Source organism: Haliotis cracherodii, unplaced genomic scaffold, assembly GCF_022045235.1.
Source record: "Haliotis cracherodii isolate W230 unplaced genomic scaffold, xgHalCrac1.p SCAF_39, whole genome shotgun sequence".
Classification (NCBI taxonomy): Eukaryota; Metazoa; Mollusca; class Gastropoda; order Lepetellida; family Haliotidae; genus Haliotis; species Haliotis cracherodii.
The window spans coordinates 229658-247979 of record NW_027266296.1 but is presented as its reverse complement, the minus strand read 5'-3'; the positions used below and the strand labels follow the sequence as shown (position 1 = coordinate 247979).

Sequence of the window (18322 nt, the reverse complement as noted above, 5' to 3'; positions counted from 1 at the left end):
TAAAAGCATAGTCTGGACTGGAAGTCGCAAGTTTGAAACTGGTAACGCAAAGCCTAAGAAAGCTGCTTTCTTTGTAGCTAACGTTGACTTCCTGTTAGTTATTTCATTGGTCGGTCATAGTTCGCGAAAGGTTGTTCAGACGTGACCACCTGTACATACAGTGCAGGATGTATCCTCATTTCTACTGGATATTGGCATATAAAATGTATTTATAGAAGGACTGACACAGAGGTTTGCTGGAATATAACAGTTCCTGGTGGATAGATACATATCACAAACAAGGATGAGATGGTACTCATCTTCTTTATACAACTTGCCATACAGTAAACATACTCTCACACTTCTTGGTTGTTTGCAGTAGCGTCTGGTTTCAAGTCTAAACTAATGGGAACTGCATCTTGGTTTTGCAAGACAAGTTCTAAACTTCGAGATTTTTATTATAATATAGTGAGAAAGATGATTAAACCAATGGCGTTTTACGCAAATAATTATACGTTTTTAATTGTTTGAGGGGCGTCATGCCAATTTTAATCTTAAGAAGACTTCTAAAAGCCAATTCCGTTCACCGATTTACCCACCTGAACAAGAAAAAAGGAGACCAGTGAGACCGCCTCGTCTGTTTCATATTCTGATCGGTGTGTACAGATTCCGAGTGACGACACAATGTCCACAAGACTGTATGGCAAGAGGGATGACTTCAGCCTTTATGGCGAGCAATATTCCAACAGAAACTCCAGTGTATGTTGTCTACATTTCGTAACTTTCGAGGTACACTCGAGTATGCTCTTTCTACGAAGATTCAAAGAGCGTCAAACGCCTCTTGCTCAAAAGTAGTTGTTTGATCAGGGTTTCAACATTAAATGACTTAGTAAAGCTTTCAAAACGTTTAATAATAGATGTGGACATTTCCACATCTGACACATCAGTGACAAAAATGATGTCTGATGCAATTCCCTACTTTGGCATATACCACATGTTCCCGTCTTTATACAGGTGAACAATTGACTTGCCTGTGCATGTGTTTGTGATGGTGGGGCAGGATACGCTCACCTTTTCGCAAACCCCTGGTATCATCACTATTTGATAGTGATTTATGAACACGTGCTCATGATATAGTCGGAATCGTACATCCGACTCTGCTTTTAGCACAGAATTCTTGTGAATGTGTAAAGGGTTTTGTCGGGTTTTTCTTCTTTAAGAGTTTTTTTGGAAGCGTTGTTTCTTAATATCTGAACGGGGCGGTCGGGTAGCCTTGTGGTTAAAGCGTTCGCACGTCACGCCGAAGACCCGGGTTCGATTCCCGACATGGGTACAATGTGTGAAGCCCATTTCTGGTGTCCCCCGCCGTTATATTGCTGGAATATTGCTAAAAGCGGCGTAAAACCAAACTCACTCACTCACTTTATATCTGAACAGCAGACTTTTAAACCAAGCTTTTTTTTAAGATGTAGGTAATCATTATTCATACACATGGTAAAAGATTGATCTTGGATCATTTTCTTGCAAATAATTTGATCTTCTCTTGAACAGCCATTTTCACCCATTTCAGCCACTGTTATCACTTCATCGTGAGAGTGAAAACCTTGCTTGCATAAGAAACAAGAAAGGCTAGTTGTCAGGCGTATGAACATGTCCCATAATTTCCACAATCTTTCCGTTTTCCAATGGGTCACAGGAGGCCTTTCTCACACACACCCCTTTATGAACATATTCTCAGTTAATACCTCATATATTATCGATCAAATGTATATTTGCCATAATAACCCTGAACCACAATGATGGGTGTACCGAACTACATATAAAACAACACGACACTATGTGATCTGCAGATGTTTATTGAATGATGTCCATTAGACAGACTAGGTCTTGATTCTCAGTGGAGATCCTTGTGGGTTGCCATGCTTGGTTAGACACCTGAAAGAAACCATACAAGTTTTGATGAATAAACACTGATAAAAGTCTAGCAAAAAGTCATCATACGTAATTATATAATTTACAAATATATAACAAATAATTATCAGCAATAGGCATATATGTTAATCATTTCTCACTAGGTTGGCGGAAGTGCGACTCCTTACTTGTTAGACTCGACTGTAATTATAATCTAATGGTCACAGTGTGTGACCTTTCTGGTTTTGTGTCACGGTGTCAACGGCGTGGACGTTTGCTCATGCCATCAACCACTGGTTAACCTGTCAGTAACTCCGTTATTTACAGACTACCCTGACATTCCCGGAATATTGATGTGAAAAAACAAACAACACACACTTACTCTTTGGGGATGTTTCTTGGGGAAAGGTACCACTGTGAAAACTTAATATAAAGCTGTAATCGTTTTGTTTCTGCCGAGGAGGACATATCTGTCTTGCTCAAAGTACTCCATAGACTGAGAACAAGCTTGACCTTCTCCAACCTCGATATACTGCGCACCTCGATATACTGCGCACCTTAATCAAGGTGACCATTCGAAATTGGGATTATTGATAGTTTTACCCATACACATAGATGTATGTTAAATGAGACATTATATTCCTGAAAATATAGCTACCGAGTTTGAGTCTCTCCTCCTCGACATCTTCTTTGATTTTTTTCTCAAGGTCTTGCTTCAGCTCTGGAATATAGAAGAATGTTCTTGTAGGACTATAACAGTTTGCCCCCGTATTAAGAGGGTGTTATAACTCTCAGTTGAAAAAACCCAACTCTATGAGAATTATTAAGAGAACCATGCTACATGGGGATAAAACATGGACTGGTCGGCTCGGAGTTCTTACCCTGCTTGGCGTCAGAATGAAGGGAATAAAACATGGACTGGTCGGCTCGGAGTTGTTACCCTGCTTGGCGTCAGAATGAAGGGAATAAAACATGGACTGGTCGGCTCGGAGTTCTTACCCTGCTTGGTATCAGCATGAAGGGGATAAAACATGGACTGGTCGGCTCGGAGTTCTTACCCTGCTTGGCGTCAGAATGAAGGGAATAAAACATGGACTGGTCGGCTCGGAGTTGTTACACTGCTTGGTATCAGCATTAAGGGGATAAAACATGGACTGGTCGGCTCGGAGTTCTTACCCTGCTTGGCGTCAGCATGAAGGGGATAAAACATGGACTGGTCGGCTCGGAGTTCTGACCCTGCATGGCGTCAGCATGAAGGGGATAAAACATGGACTGGTCGGCTCGGAGTTGTTACCCTGCTTGGCGTCAGCATGAAGGGGATAAAACATGGACTGGTCGGCTCGGAGTTGTTACCCTGCTTGGCGTCAGCATTAAGGGGATAAAACATGGACTGGTCGGCTCGGAGTTGTTACCCTGCTTGGCGTCAGCATGAAGGGGATAAAACATGGACTGGTCGGCTCGGAGTTGTTACCCTGCTTGGCGTCAGCATGAAGGGGATAAAACATGGACTGGTCGGCTCGGAGTTGTTACCCTGCTTGGCGTCAGCATGAAGGGGATAAAACATGGACTGGTCGGCTCGGAATTGTTACCCTGCTTGGCGTCAGCATGAAGTGGATGAAACAAGGATTGGTGTCTGATAGAAGTACACGTTAAGCTGCTGCATGGTATTTCAGTGGGATGTCACTATAAAACCGGCATAAGTATTGATTAGTACAAGCAGCCACACACACGTGCATGCACGTCCTTATATAAATTAATCACCACTTCACCTCACCTCACTACGTCGGTATAATGAGTGAATCCCCAAACCGGTGTCCCCTATGTTGAAGCAATCATAATTACAATGTGATCCTACCTTCCTTTTGTTGTGTTGTAAGATCGACGTCTCTCAACACCTCCTCGTTCATCGCATCTTCAGTCATCTCAGCGTTCCTTTTCTTGCCTAAAAAGAAAACAATGTTACACTATCTTTTTTTTTAGTTGTGCTCCAAACATTGTTAATACACCAATTATTCCGAAGTCAATACTCTTTGTTATGAAAAAGATTTTACGAAGAAATCTTCCTGTAAATGCAATATGTTTTTATTATTTCATGTAGAATATATGTATATGTTTGTGTGTTTTTTTCTTATTTGGTATAATTCATCAAGTAAACAACCCAACTAATTACATTGTTTTTGAAGGTGTGTTTGGCAATGAGGCGTGTGGGCAGGGTTGGTTGGTTGGTGTGTTGTTTAACGCCGCACTCAGCAATAACCATCTAATAGATGGACCAGATAATCCAGTGATTGACATTATGAACATCGATCCACGCAATTGGGATCGATGACATGCAACAACCAAGTCAGCGAGCCTGGCCACCCGATCCCGTTAGTCGCCTTTTACGACAAGCACAGTCGCCTTTTACGGCAAGCATGGGTTGCTGAAGACAGGATGAAAATCTAATCATAAATATATTACTACCTAATTGTTCGAAAAACATTATGGCTTTAAGGCGCAAATCAATTAACCCGAACATGCACAATTATGAACATACACTGAGTAAAGATATATGTAAAGTTAAACCAGAGTCGCAAACGTGTACCTACCAAATCGAACCTCGACCCTGGCACTCGCCCACAACGCGTCCACCACTGCCACCATCAGCAACACACTCAGGATAATCATCAGCTTCATGGTCCTTGTGTACCAAACGTTGATGTCCAGTGATGTGACGCTGGGATCTGACGCCATTTATAGGCGCAGTGAACACGGACATGGGTATCCGGTGTTTCATCGAAATGAGTCATATGTCAGCTGTCACACATCTATTGACACGAACATGCTATACGATGTCTTGGGTTGAGGTGTCCACGTGCACATGTGTGAAACACTTTCAATGTCAGAATATTCTGACCCCATGAAAGTATATCAAAATCCTTTTTCTGTTTCGAAATAATTTCAATAAAGCTACATCTGTGCTTCAATCATACATCAAACAAACCTGTGAAACGCGAACCAGAGGTAACATTGTGAACCTGTCTCCGAAAGAAAACTGATGTACATAACTTTTTTAAAAAGAGAAACAACAACAGAAAAAAATAATCCTAGGCCCTCAAACATATTGCAGTGCCTTCACCATCAACAGTCTTACCATTGCTTTCCCCCGCCAGGGCGAGATGGGATTTAAACCGGATCCTGGAAAGCCTAGGGTACGCAACCCATGCTTGTCGTAAGATGCGACTATCGGGATCGGGTGGTCAGATTCGGTGACTTGATTGATGCATGTCATCGCATCCCACTTGCGTAGATCGATGCCCGTCATGTCAATCACAGAGTTATCTGATCCAGGCACGATTAGTTACAGACCACTGTCATATAGCTGGAATAATGCTGGAGTGCGGCGTAAAACAACAAACGAAAACAACTAGAAAGGAGCGACATCCAATCCATAATCACGTTGTCGTATGGTTTAAGGCCTTATTATTATTATCATTATTCAAAATGCGACAATTGTTCAAAATGTGTCAGGAATGACACACTACGCAGGTGTGTGGCGCTACTATCGTATGTGTTTTTGTGTTATGTTTCACAGCCGTGAACGTTTTAGCAAAAGGATGTGTTTTTAGTCAACACTTATCTTTGTTCTAATACTTGATATTAAGTTTTTTTAATTTCAAGATCACAAATCCATACAATATGGTGCTAGATCCCGGGTATGATATTGCATGTGCAGAGAAGTGCCAGATGGAACTTACATGATCACAATCAAAAGGCAACACGCATGTAGATGCGTGACATCTCATTTATCACTGACATCTGGTGCTTTTGTTATCAATACGTGATTCTCATGTCCGTGTTCAGTGCGCCTGTTGATGCAGCAGTTGCCGGTGTCCCGGTATAAACTCTCCCCCGTACAACCCCCCCCCCCCCCCGGTTTGTTGCAATGTCTTTAAGTACTATATTCTTTAAATAGATATCTTTAATGTAAGGAGGGCTGCTTTAAAAAATAGATTATGAAATATGGTCATAATGAATTGATATTTCAGTATATTTTATTTGGTAACTGTACCTTCCATCCGGAAGAACCATGCAGCTGATGTTTATCCTGACTGTGTTGCTGATGGCGGTGGTGGTGGACGCATGGTGATGTGGGGGCGTGGGGGGCGTGAACTGCTGATAAAAAACGTATGGTTTCATTTTCGGATTTGATAAGCAAAATAAGCATTTATTTTATTTTAACAATAAACGACGAGTGGGAGTTGTTTATCGTATATACACACCCCGAGTGGTTTGTCCTCCCTGCAGTGTTTTATTGTACGATAAACAACGACCACGTGTCGTTTATTTCTTATATGAGATAAACAATATTTTATCGTGAATTAAGGCTTCGTTCTTCCATGTTCTTTCTAGCTATGGTAGATATCTTTATTTGCGTATCGACATAATTAATGAACTTTATATAATTCCCAATGAAATAGATCCCCTCTGTGATCTGGTTGAAGAGCAGGTCAGGGGTTCGATCTCCGGCTGCGTCATACCAAAAGACGTTAAAAGATGGTACTTGTTGTTACCCTGCCTGACGCTCGGTATTAAGGGTTGAAACAAGAACTGGTCGACTCGGAGTCGGTATACTGTGTATGAGTGGGTTATTCATGTTATACTACGGCATAGTATCTCAGTGGGCAAGCACTATTAAGTCCGTAAAAGCAGAGACACACGCGCGCACACACACACACACGCGCGCGCACGCACACACACACATAGACACGCACACACACGCAAACACATACACACGCACACACATACACGCACACACATACACGCACTCACATACACGGACACGCACATTCACGCACACACATACATGTACACGCATACACACACATACACGCATACACACATACACACGTATAAGTGGGTTATTCATGTTAAACAACGACATGGTATCTCAGTGGGCAAGCACTATTAAGTCCGTAAAAGCAGAGACACACATACACGTACACACATGCCAAGGGTTCACGTTACGTTGGGGCACTTATCGATCTCCTCTGTTGAAGTTTCTAAAGAATATTGCTGGTGGCAGCAGGGACCTGAATATCATTTAGGTTCATGGTGGCACATCGCAAGGGTCACAAATCATGGGCGTCGCTGCATAAGAGCAATAATCTTGGACGCGACGTTAAACCCCATTTGACCTCGCCAAATATAATATTAAATATAGCGTGTCTTGCCACATACATTTATACAGTAGTCCTGATCTTTACAGCACTTCTCTCTTTAATCCGTTCCTTTAAAATCTAATTCAGTAATTGTAGAGATTATTAAGATTATTGAAACTGTTTTCCTTGCATTTTATTGTATCAAAGTGAGACGTTGTCGTGGTATAATTATGGTGTCGTTGTATAATTAGGGTATTCATCACCCGATCGATATACATGATACAGGCAAACAAACTATGTTTGAAATGACTTTGCTAGGATTGTAAACTGACCTAGGCCATCGTAAACTTGTGCAAGGACATTTAGATGACGACAACAATGTGAAACGTGAGTGAAAATCACATTTGTATTACCTTCAGTACACACTGGGAACATCTTACACACAACATCCCCAAAGTTCTTGTTTTAAGTTTTAGAGATAAAGCAACATCTTGCCAAAAAAATCGAACACATTGTTGAACAGGAGAGAAATAAATTCGGTAACTACTAGTACCGTATTCGACGTAATAAGCGCCCCGCTCTCATAACCGCCCCCGGCGATATTTACTTATATACTGGCTGGTGAACAATATCAGTTAGCACCCCTTCCGATTGATCAATGTACACGACACTTATTTATTCGCGTATAATACGTACTCGTGTGTTATATGCACCCTTAATTATGGGCAATTAAATTCTGGAAAAATGTATCTCTCGTACATAAACATTTCACGCTGTCAGCATAAACCACGAAATTTATCTTTCAACTCTGTTTTTTTCAACCAAAATAATATTCTAATAAGACCCCCCTATTTCTAATTTTGAGAGCGGTATTATATTTCAAGAATATGCCATCTTATTCTGAATCTGACAATTTATTCTTCTCCGCATGTTTTAATTTCAGCTTCACAGTCTTTTTAAATTTAGTTCTGGCCATTTTAATGTAGAAACGTAAGAAAACATTTGTTTTCATTGGAAGATCAAAACCATTCGGTTAGATTCCGCCTTTGCCAAGAAATATATTAAATTTAAAATTTGAAATGGATACTACATACCGTTACGAAACTGGAGGACAATAACGTATTGAATAGAGTACTAAGTCTTGTATTTAGGCAACTTCAAGATGAAGGTAAACATGTATCAGAGCCTTGGCTGCGGGGAATACTATTCGCATGACAACTCAGAATGCATCCATTAAGTGTTTAGTAAAATCTGACAATGCCTGAATAGTCATTCGCATGAACCTGTTAACTGAAAGCTCCTAATTATCTATACTTATTATCTGTTACGTCAAAGCCCAGTAAACTACGTTTATAACGAACTCAAAGGGACTACAACTAATTCTAGTTCGTTATAACCGTAGTTCGTTTTATACAACATGACTACAGCAAGTAGTCGGGACCAAAAAGTAAATTAGTTATATTCGTCAGTTCGTTATAAGCGTGTTCGTTATAACCGTAGTTTACTTTAATTGATTTTATTTTGCAATATCCCGAGTCATTATTATTACTTCCTTCAGGTTTGTAATCAGCAAACGTCCTGTTTCCGTCAGTGGATAGCGAATTGATAGGTGTAACCTCTAATCTTGTATGTAATTAATATCTGCAGATAAAGTACCGTATTTTTTTGTGTACGAGCGGTAATAAGATAAGACACGCAATTCCTTACAGTTGGAGTTGAACAATAAGTAAGTTGCTTAAATTCTTTATACACTAGAATATGATGTTGGACGACCATTAGGAGTGAGTGAGAGTGAGTGAGTGAGTTGGGTTTAACGTCTGTTTAAACAGCAATCCAGTTACATCACGGCGTGTCAGCTTAATGTGTGAGGAAAGCTTACCACTTCGGTGTCATGAATGGCAAGTCAGTGTACTGTTCGGTACGCCTGCTTTGAATAGGGTACATTTCCGTCTACCTGTACCATCGGTACGTTTCTGTAATACCCAATTCAACAGTACCCACTTCATCGATACTAAATGTAAAGACGCTTAATTCAGTTTTAGCAACTATTCTTTATCAATAGTCTCTAAGCGTCGTCTAAGACGCCGCGAGTCGTTTAACAGAATTGCATCCCTTCGGCGTTTCAGAAACTTAATAGGATCTTTGGTTAGAATAGATTAGATCTCATTATGTTTTTGAGTTTGTCAACGCCATACCCTTAAGCCTGCTCGTGGGTCTCACCAAAGTGGTAAACGTCTGAGTCCTGCATCATTTCTGGCTTTGCTCACATATCAAGCTGACACGCCGTGACATAACTGGAATATTGTTTTTATACTTCATCGTTTTTTTTCAGCCTAACCAACTAAAAGTTCCAGCATCTTTGAGAAACAAAGTGGTTCTACTCACGCTGAAGACCCATGTTCGATTCCCCAAACGAACGCTATACGTGAAGCCTATTCTTGGTGTTCCTTGGCGTTGCTGGAATATGTTAAACCCAACTCACTCACTCAGAATGACGTAATGGCCCAGTCGTCTAAGGTGCCGCGATTCGCTGTGCAGAGTTGCGTCCCCTGGACACGCCAGAAACCTATGATTGTGGGTTCGAATCCCGGTTCGCCCCGATTATTATTCTAGGTTTGTCAGCACCATACCCGTGCTCGTGAGTTTCACCGAAGGGGTAAACGTCTGAGACCTGCATCACTTCGGGCTTTCCTCCCACATTAAGCTGACACGCCGTGATATAACTGGAATAATGTTAAAAGCGGCGTTAAACCCAACTCACTCACTCAGAATGACGTAATGGCCCAGTCGTCTAAGATGCCGCGATTCGCTGTGCAGAGTTGCGTCCCCTGGACACGCCAGAAACCTATGATTGTGGGTTCGAATCCCGGTTCGCCCCGATTATTATTCTAGGTTTGTCAGCACCATACCCGTGCTCGTGAGTTTCACCGAAGGGGTAAACGTCTGAGACCTGCATCACTTCGGGCTTTCCTCCCACATTAAGCTGACACGCCGTGATATAACTGGAATAATGTTAAAAGCGGCGTTAAACCCAACTCACTCACTCAGAATGACGTAATGGCCCAGTCGTCTAAGATGCCGCGATTCGCTGTGCAGAGTTGCGTCCCCTGGACACGCCAGAAACCTATGATTGTGGGTTCGAATCCCGGTTCGCCCCGATTATTATTCTAGGTTTGTCAGCACCATACCCATTCCCGTGAGTTTCACCGAAGGGGTAAACGTCTGAGACCTGCATCACTTCGGGCTTTCCTCCCACATTAAGCTGACACGCCGTGATATAACTGGAATAATGTTAAAAGCGGCGTTAAACCCAACTCACTCACTCAGAATGACGTAAACCTATATCCACTCATTAACGAATGAAGCTCCACATACATTTTTGATCAAATGATTTACACATTATGATCCTGTTTAATGTTTCAGGTGTGATATTGAGGATAAGCATACTGTGAATATTTATGGATTTCTTTCAGGTTTCTTACAATCCACCACCATAATGTATAACTCTCAGTGGAGAATGAATTAATCCTATCCTAGCGTGAAGAAAATAACTGAAGTAACTGGAATTCCAAGGCGTGGCGTTAGGCAACAAACAAAATACTTTTGAATGTAACTTGTGTTAATTGCAGGTGCTATCAGTGCAGCCGGGCATGCTTAGCTCTTGTCTCGAACACCCGGCGTCATGACAGTTTTTCAGCAATTCATTCACATTAGTTTCATCACTATTTTGCACTTCATTGGTTTTTTTGTTGTTTAACACCGCACTCAGCAATATTCCAGCTATATGACGGCGGTCTGTAAATAATCGAGTCTGGACCAGACAATCCAGTGATTGATATCATGAGCATCGATCCACGCAATTGGAATCGATGACATGCATCAACCAAGTCAGCGAGGCTGACCACCCAACCCCGTAGTCGCCTTTTACGACAAGCATAGTCACCTTTTACGGCAAACATGGGTTGCTGAAGACCTATTCTACCCTTGAACCTTCACGGGTCTCATCTGTTTTAAGATATGCTGAATTGTTTTCAGTTTGAAATATGTTCTCATAGGGCGAAACATTCCACTCTCTTGTTTGTGTCGTTTTTGATAATTTAAGACTTTAATCATTTTCATTTGTGAACAAAGTTAAACACTTTTTTCATTAGAAACATCAACGGCTACTTTCGACGGCCTGCAAATAATCGCATCTGAACCAGACAAGCCAGTGTGAAGGATTATAAGCCACGACCAACTCTGTCGGGTACGATGACAAGCAATCAGCCAGGTCAACGAGTCTGACCGTTTAGTCGCCTCATGCGACAAGCGTTGGTTGCTGGGACTTATTCTATCCCGAATACCCACGGAGGAATGCTAAATTAATCAATACTGCCTCCGTGGTCTAGTGGTAGAGCGTTCGCCCGGAGAGCGGAAGGTCCAGGGTTCGATGCCCGGCCGCGTGATACCAAAGGACGTTAAGAGATGGTTCTTGTTGTTACCCTGTCTGGCACTCGGCATTAAAGGGCTGAAGCGAGGACTGGTCGGCTCGGAGTCAGTATACTGTGTCTGAGTGCGGCTTGGTATCTCAGTGTGCTTGCACTATAAATCGGCATCAGTCCGGACTAGTACACACACACACACACACATACACGTGCATGCATGTCGCTCTATAATCTTGGAGGCGAGGTTTAGCCCAATTTCACCTCACCTCATTAATCAATAACAAAGGCGTGATGGTTTTTTGTAAATCTGCAGATTTTTTTATTTCTTACTCTGTTGTTCAGTTAATTCCGTTCGCATGGAGATTCACGGGGATTGCGGTTGTCTTTTCAGACACCTGAAAGAAATAGATCAAGATATGCACAAACAGTGACATAGCAATATATATACAGGTGGCCTTTATGATTCTGCCGCTCAAAAGAATTACTTTATGAGTCGTGCTGTCAGAACATATTACTTTGAAAACCAAAAACCAGCTTCCGAAGAAAGAATGTTTAGATGACGACACCCAAGGGTGTATGTTACTTGCGATGGCACAACATGGAATATAGACAAGGGTTAGCATGTGTTAACTGTGAAGTAAGATATCAGTAATATCGGTAAGTCTTAATACCGAATTTTAGCCGCTCCTTCTGGACAACATCTTTGATTTTGCTTGTCAGATCTTTCGTTATCGCTGTAATAAAAACAAAATGAGTGAATCTAATGTAACGCCTCCCTGGGCAGTATTTCAGTTTTGTCACAAATGTATATTTATAGTTATTGTTTAACGCTGCGCTGAGCAATATTCCAGCTATATAACGGAGGTCTGTAAATAATCTACCAAGTCAGCAAGCCTGACCACCCGAGTCCGTTAATTGCCTCTTACGACAAGCATAGTCACCTTCATGTATTACGGCAAGCATGCGCTGCTTAAGATATATTCTCTCCCCAGATCTTCACGGGTATTTCGTCAATACAGAAGAAGCAGAAACAGTGATGACTGTGTGGCATATATTACAGAGCCAGCAAAGGGCTCCACGCGAATAGTAGTGGATTTGAATGGAAAATTAAGATACGGGAAACAACAATTGTTGGTTGTTGGTTGGTTGGTTGGTTGTTTAACGCCGCACTCAGCAATATTCCAGCTATATGACGGCGGTCTGTAAATAATCGAGTCTGGACCAGACAATCCAGTGATTGATATCATGAGCATCAATCCACGCATTTGAGATAAATGACATGCATCAACCAAGTCAGCGAGCCTGACCACCCGATCCCGTTAGTCGCCTTTTACGACAAGCATAGTCACCGTTTACGGCAGGCATGGGTTGCTGAAGACCTTTTCTACCCCGGAATCTTCATGGGTCAACAACAATTGTAATGATCTTGGAGTAAATGTGTTTTTTTTATATGGAGTGCATAACTATTCCCAAGCGAGACGCGAGGTAGATTATATAAACTCGGACTGAGAAATAAGTATTGTGATTGCTGCTTAATTAGTGACAACTGCCAGAAGGTTAGTAAACTATGGACTACTACAAGGGACATTGTCGCGTTGTCGCCCTTCCATAAACAAGCAAAAAGTGTCAAAATTAGCCAATGCGCGACGATGCGACATTTTGGCCATGTGTCCCATTGTCGCGATTTGAGTTATCTTTTTTATTTTACCAAAGGGCGACAATGTGACAACGCGACATTTTTGAAGGTCAAAATATGCCGCATTGTCGCCCCATCAACTATGTGTAAAAAAGGAGTTAAAATGCGCGACAACACGACATTTGATAAGTCACATTGTCGCGTTGTCGCCCTTTTCGATTAATAGTGAATTAATCTACGCATGCGCTGAAATGGTTAAACTCCTATTCAAACTCCACTGGTCTTTTGTTAGTTCCAATGGTTCTAAAACCAAAGTAGCAAAGGCAATGTGGTTTGCTTTTCTCGAAATGAAAACAAATCGTTCATCGTTGCTGCAGAAATGAGTTCATATAACGTTATTGTCTGTGTCGGCTTTCATAAACCAAACGTATTTTCACAGCAAAAAACAAACACTTTGCATTTCTAGTTAATTTCAGAATGGAATGGTAGACGGCATACATTACTGAGGGATTTCCTCCCATATCAAACTGACACGCTGTGAAATAACTGAATGTTTGATATACTCCCCTTGGATATGAGAATGATGGGGGTAATGCTGTGCTTTGAGCATGATATTGAACATGGAATTCTCTCTCTCTCTCTCCCTCCCTCTCTCTCTCTCTCTCGCTCTCTCTCTCGGACGGACGTATGTATGCACATTTGTAATTGTTGTGACTGAGTACAATGATATCAGTGAAATGCAACTGGCACAACAGAATTTGTTTTTAGATTCAGAACATATCATAACTTCGAGAGAACGTGACATTGTAAGTAGACTTGCGAATTCGGAATGGCAGAAGTTGAATATTTTCTCAGGTCCCTTTGAATTTGTCAAGATATCCCCAGTATGCTATGCGTTAGAAAATGGCACCGATGACTTTAAAGAAGCAAGCATGGTCAGTTTTGTCCTACCTTGTTTCTCTTCAGGGGTGAGATCGACACCCCTTTCTTCCAACAAAGCCTCGTCGTCTATATCAGGCAGAGCTCTCTTCTTGTCTGCCAAGGGAAACACGACACTGACAAAATTACTTTTATAATGAAGTGTATCTGAAGAAGAATTTCGACTTGACGCATAGCTAAACGTTTCAACGATTAGACACCAGGTTCCGAGTGCTCTGACCTATTTGAAAACATTCAGAGAACCTAAGCACATAAAATGATCAAACAGCATTGTTTTGATAACCCTAAGATGTTTAATGAATTCTATGCTTAACTGTGAGAACACTGCATGATGCACGTGAAATATGGAACGTGCATCATGATGTGATTTAAATATGTAATATGTATCCATGCATTAACCATATTTTGAGGGTCAACCAAGTACGTTTCACAACTTGTGTGCGATCCATTGTCTTTTCAAAATGAAATATGTTTGAATCAACTATTTGACCTGTTGATCGCTATTTTGTATGTATATGAAAGGGGCAAGTGCATTAATTAACTGTTTCGATTGACAGAAACATTCCAAAATGGCAAGGGGTGTCTTCGCTTTTCTGATATTCCCGGGGCGGTCGGGTAGCCTGGTGGTTAAAGCGTTCGCTCGTCACGTTGAAAACCCGGGTTCGATTCCCGACTTGGGCACAATGTGTGAAGTCCATTTCTGGTGTCCCCCGCCGTGATATTGCTGGAATATTGCTAAAAGCGGCGTTAAACCATACTCACTCACTCACTCTGATATTCTCCTTTATGTCAAGAAATATTCTAGCAGCTCAATTTCACAACTTGTGAGGTACAATCGAACATGTGCTTTATTAGAAGACCTCAAGTAGCGTTATACGACTCTTGTCCACAAGTTGTTTTCATCAAAGTTAGATCATTCAAGTCCTCACTGAAGCTTTCATACGTCAATATTGTTACGCATTTTAGCAAGATTGAATATATTACAATTAAATGAAAATTGTTCCTTCAATGCGTGTCTACCTCAATGTGTCGATGAGTTGTGTTTCTTTAATAATCAATTCAATAGCAACCTTGTTAACATGTCTTTAATATATACTTAGTCCTTCATCAGACGAATTCAAAGTATATACTATATACTATGTATTACGATGCATGACAATACATGTGTAACACACTTACACACTTACTGAATACAATTACAAGGCATCTTTCCATAGGGAATTTCCCCTGAGAGTCTTTTGTGTACAGATGCTTACAATTATTACTTGTTATGCATGATTTACTTTTGTGAACAAATATTCATGAAAGAGCCTATCAGGTATTCTAGTCTCATCAAATGAATTGCCTCGGTTTTTGTGAGAGCTTAGGAAACACAGTTGGTATGAATATCTACACTGTAATTTCAGGAGGTTTTAATATAGATATACTTCGATAGAATAAACTAAAAAATGAATATTTGTAAATGGTGCTTGAAAAATGTATATTCAAACATGTCCATAACTACTTAAGGAAAAATAAAGTGCATACTAACCTACGATCTGGATTCACGCAGGGTGACTCCACATCAAATCAGTTGACATATTCATGACTTTATTGCATAAAGCTTTAGATGATTGTAAGGAAGTTACAGCTGTATATTTTGACATAAGTAAAGATTTTGAGAAAGTTTGGCACGAAGAAATAATTAATAAGCTACAACATCATGGTATATGTGGAAAGTTATTGAGATGATTTGATAGTTGCTTAGAAAATCTATATAAAAAGGTAGTTATAAATGGCTTCAGCTCAGATCCAAGAGCTGCCTCCTCAGGTGTACCACAGGGCTCGGTCTTGAGACCATTATTGTTTTTTATTTATGTCAATGACATTGTTGAAGGAAAAAGTAATAAAATACTTTTTGCTCATGAGACATCTTTGTATGATATCATAGAATAATGAATAATATTTCTCAATAATGAATTTCAGAATGGAATGCTAGACGGCAGGTTAAATTCAGACCCGATAAAACTGAATCTATAGAAAGTAAACCCTAGTCGCAAACCTAACTTATATATCAATGGCACAGAAATCAAATATGTACAAAGCCTTAAGCATCAAGGAATTACATTATAAAGTAAGTGTAAGTGGAAATGCACATTGATTATATTGCAAGGACATGCTGTCCTATGGTTAATGTTTTAGAAATACCTTAGTAACTGTGTACAAATAATTTAATTTACCAATTTTTAAAGATTTTTGTCATATTTAAGATGACTGTACCAATTCTAATTGGAAAAATTAAACTTAGATGCTCTTGGAAACATATGTGGCGCTGATTAGGGCTACGAGTCATCAGAAAATGTGCAATGAAACAAACAGTAGGTCATAAAAGACAGAAGATTCAATTCAAAATTGGTAATGTTTTACTAAATGAATAATCATCTCTCTCCAATTATCTTCGTAAACCTATTCCTAATACAGTTTCGGAAAACACAAACTTAAGAGACAAAACTAATCGTCAAACAGTGAATTGTAAAACAAAAGCCTACCGGCTACAACACAAGTTTAAAATATGTTACCAGAAAACCTAACGGGGGACACAGACCGTGACAAAATTGAACCTCACGAAAACAAATCTATTTGCCATGAAATATATTTTCATTCATTCGGAATTTTAGTGTAGATATAAATTTAATTTTATTTAAAACTACAAGGCAACTAGATGTTCATATGTCCATGTGATAATTGACAAAATTGTAAATTTTTCAATAAATCCGGCATTGGACACCTCACCAGAAAGCATACATGTTATATAATGGAGATGATGGTATACACTGGGATTTAAGTTATGGAAACAGGTTATGTCAAATTATTCATAGTCGCCTCTGGCTTGGCAGCAGCGATCTTAACTCAGATCAGTATGATAGATATATTTTGGATACTAAAACTGTGGATATCATACTGAAGATGCTTTACACTTCTATTTTGTCTGTTTAAATCGCTATGGACATCGAAATGAAATGTATATTAACCAACAGTGATACTCTTTACAAACAGTGCTATACGGAAATCCGCATTTGAGTAAGAAAGTTCAAATCAAACGTTAGATTCTTTTTAAAACTTCATATTATAAACTGGCCGATTTTCAATTTAGTAAATGAATCGTTTATTATAATCTGCAAATATATTGATTATATATATACATCTAGCTTGGCATGTACGATGCATTTGTTACATCTAACCTTCACTGATGTATTAATGGTAGCATGTCTTGTGTATTATCATAAGCGCTTCGTTTGTTTACCAAGTCATTGTCACAATTTTTGTGAAAATAGATATGTTAAAACCATACACATGGGTTCATAAAGATACATTCAGTAACACCAAGACTTGACAGACGTAAGGAAAGGTTGTTACCCCAGCTAGCACTGACGCCCACGGACAGGCCAATCTGGACCACCTCCGACATCAGCAGCACCCCGAGGAGAACCAACACGTACAGTATGAAGAAGTGGAATAACCTACCCTAACCCATCATTTATAAGCACCGTATATATACACACATACACGCACATACACACACACCGTGCATTTTGCGCGATATCTCATTACATATACATTTGCTCATAAAGATATACATACACACTAGCACCAGGACTGACAGATGTAGGATAGGGTTCTTACCCCAGCTTACACGAACCCTCCAGCCCATCTGGACCACCTCCGCCATCAGCAGCACCCCGAGGAGAACCAGCACGCACTTCATGTTGTTGCAGTATGAAGAAGATGTGGAATAAGGCTACCCTGTGCCTCTCTTTATATGCATTCGGGTGTCTTATCGTGTGTTTTATCTTAATAGCATACGTTTCACGATTTTGTTAAAAAAAGATATTGACACATTCGACAACATATGTCACATGGAGATCCCGTAATGATATTTCGCTTCCAATCCCAAGGGAAAAAAAACCTCGGTGACAAGTGCTTCTGATCACTGCACAATATGAACCTCACGAAAACAAATCTATTTGCCATGGAAGATATTTTCATTCATTCAGAATTTTAGTGTAGATATAAATTAATTTTATTTAAAACTACAAGGCAACTAGATTTTCATATGTCCATGTGATAATTGACAAAATTGTAATTTTTTCAAAAAATTGTATATTTATAATACTTATCCTATCTCACTCTATGCATTTCCGGTATACCAGATCCGTGATATCCGGCATTGGACACCTCACCAGAAAGCATGCCTCCTGGAATCCGGTATCCAGCACCGGATACCTCACCAAAAAATTGAAAGTCATTGGCTA

At 40.2% G+C, this 18322-nt stretch overlaps 2 long non-coding RNA genes across 2 annotated transcripts; both read right to left on the bottom strand.

The window, feature by feature from the left end:
* Positions 1-1819: 1819 nt before the first annotated feature.
* On the bottom strand, positions 1820-3830 carry LOC139478151 (uncharacterized). The gene is made up of 3 exons (XR_011654295.1): positions 3746-3830; positions 2549-2611; positions 1820-1914 (listed from the first exon to the last, which is right to left on the bottom strand). It is a non-coding gene; the product is annotated as an uncharacterized lncRNA (long non-coding RNA).
* An 8298-nt stretch (positions 3831-12128) lies between these two features.
* Positions 12129-17777, bottom strand: LOC139478100 (uncharacterized). Its single transcript, XR_011654291.1, has 3 exons — positions 17694-17777; positions 14043-14126; positions 12129-12189 (listed from the first exon to the last, which is right to left on the bottom strand). It is a non-coding gene; the product is annotated as an uncharacterized lncRNA (long non-coding RNA).
* Positions 17778-18322: the final 545 nt, after the last annotated feature.